Here is a 2,818-nt window from a genome sequence, read left to right on the forward strand (position 1 = left end):
TGCTTCTTGGGAGCTTTCCCGTGTAAATAGTTTTATTTCCTTTCTTTTCTTTGGGGGTCGAGAGGAGAGGACCATGATGAAAATGTTGAGTGGCTCTCATATGCATTATTGATTGATTTAACAGAGCCCATATTACCTTGTCTTCCCTTGTATTGAATGCTTGCAGATTCCAGCTTAGTCCAATGCACGTGCACTATTATTATTATCCACACCGTTCGGTCGTGCAAGTGAAAGGCAATAATGATGATATATGATGAACTGATTGAGGTGAGAAAAGCTGGTATGAACTAGACCTATCTTGTTTTTGTAAATATGATTAATTCATCATTCCCGATTCAGCCTATTATGAATGAAACATGTTTGCAATGACAATTAGAGATTATAGTTGCTCATGCCATGCTTAATTAGCTAGGAGTTTATAATGGTTTACCTTGCGTGCGAACATGCTATTAAAATGGTTGTGATGTGGTATGATAGGGTGGTATCCTCCTTTGAACGATTCGAGTGGCTTGACTTGGCACATGTTCACGCATGTAGTTGAAACAAAATCAACATAGCCTCCACGATATTTATGTTCAAGGTGAATTATATCCTACTCATGCTGGCACTCAGTGTTGATCAATTTTAATGCATGTTCATGACTGTTGTCGCTCTCTAGCTGGTCGCTTCACAGTCTCTTTCTAGCCTTCACTTGTACTAAGCAGGAATACTACTTGTGCATCCACTTCCATAAACCCCAAAAGTTATTCCATATGAGTCCACCATACCTTCCTATATGGGGTATCTACCTGCCGTTCCAAGTAAATTTGTATGTGCCAAACTCTAAACCTTCAAATGAAATTCTGTTTTGTATGCTCCAGTAGCTCATGTATCAACTAGGTTTGTCTATATCTTCCATGCTAGGCGGGTTATTCACAAGAGGAGTGGACTCCGCTCCTCACTCACGAGAAAATGGATGGTAACCGGGATGCCCAGTCCCATGCTCTAACCAAATCAAAATAATTCCAAACAAAACTCCCCCAGGATTGTTGTTAGTTGGAGGCGCCCATTGCTCGGACAAGCCATGGACTGATGTTTGTTGGTGGTAGGGGGAGTATAAACTTTAGAATTCTATTTGGGAACCGCCTATAATGTGTGTAGCATGGAAGATATCGAGATCTCTCGGTTGTTATGTTGATAATGAAAGTATACCACTCAAAATATTATTTATCTCTATTTCAAAATCGAGCTCTGGCACCTCTACAAATCCTTGCTTCCCTCTGTGAAGGGCCTATCTATTTACTTTTATTTTGAGTCATCATCCTCTTATTAAAAAGCACTAGTTGGAGAGCACCGTTGTCATTTGCCTGTATTACTGTTAGTTTATATTGAGTATGACTGTGACTGGATCTCTTTTACCATAAATTACAATGTTTAGTCAGTCCTTGATCTTCGGAGGTGCTCTGCATTTATGTTTGCGGTCTCAGAAAGGGCTAGCGAGATACCATCTTGTTATATCATATTATGATTGTTTTGAGAAAGTGTTGTCATCCGAGATTTACTATTATTGCTCGCTAGTTGATTATGCCATTGATATGAGTAAACATGAGACCTAAATGTTATTGTGAATATGGTTAGTTCATAAGCTTTGCTAAAAACTTGAATGCTGGCTTTACATATTTACAACAACAAGATCAAACAGAGTTTGTAAAAGTTTTTCTTTATCGCTTTCAGTTTGTCAACTAAATTTCTTGAGGACAAGCAAAGGTTTAAGCTTCGGGGAGTTGATACGTCTCCATCGTATCTACTTTTCCAAACACTTTTGACCTTGTTTTGGACTCTAACTTGCATGATTTGATTGGAACTAACCCGGACTGATGTTGTTTTCAGCAGAATTGCCATGGTGTTATTTTTGTGCAGAAATAAAAGTTCTCGGACTGACCTGAAACTTCACGGAGAATATTTTTGGAATATATAAAAAATATTGGCGAAAGAATCAACGTCAGGGGGCCCACACCCTATCAACGAGGGTGGGGGCGTGCCCCCTGCCTCGTGGGCCCCCCTGATGCTCCATCGACCTCAACTCCAACTCTATATATTCATGTTCGGGGAGAAAAAATGAGGGAGAAGGATTCATCGTGTTTTACAATATGAAGCCGCGGCCAAGCCCTAATCTCTCTCGGGATGGAGTAATTCCAAAAGCCCATCAGCATGGAGTTTCTTCATGCGCTTTACACCAATATGACCTAAACGGCAGTGCCACAAATAAGTTGCACAATCATTATTAAACTTATATCTTTTAGCTTCAATACTATGAATATGTGTATCACTACTATCGAGATTTAATAAAAATAGAACACTCATCAAGGGAACATGACCATAAAAGATATTACTCATATAAACAGAACAACCATTATTCTCTGATTTAAATGAATAACCGTCTCGCATCAAACAAGATCCAGATATAATGTTCATGCTTAACGCTGGCACCAAATAACAATTATTCAGGTCTAAAACTAATCCCGAAGGAAGATGTAGAGGTAGTGTGCCGACCGCGATCACATTGACTTTGGAACCATTTCCCACGCGCATCGTCACCTCGTCCTTAGCCAATCTTCGTTTAATCTGTAGCCCCTGTTTCGAGTTGCAAATATGAGCAACAAACCAGTATCAAATACCCAGGCGCTAATGCGAGCATTAGTAAGGTACACATCAATTACATGTTTATCAAATATACCTTTCACTTTGCCATCCTTCTTATCTGCCAAATACTTGGGGCAGATCCGCTTCCAGTGACCCGTCCCTTTGCAGTAGAAGCACTCAGTCTCAGGCTTAGGTC

The sequence above is a fragment of the Triticum aestivum genome, chromosome 5A (assembly GCF_018294505.1).
Source record: "Triticum aestivum cultivar Chinese Spring chromosome 5A, IWGSC CS RefSeq v2.1, whole genome shotgun sequence".
Lineage (NCBI taxonomy): Eukaryota > Viridiplantae > Streptophyta > Magnoliopsida > Poales > Poaceae > Triticum > Triticum aestivum.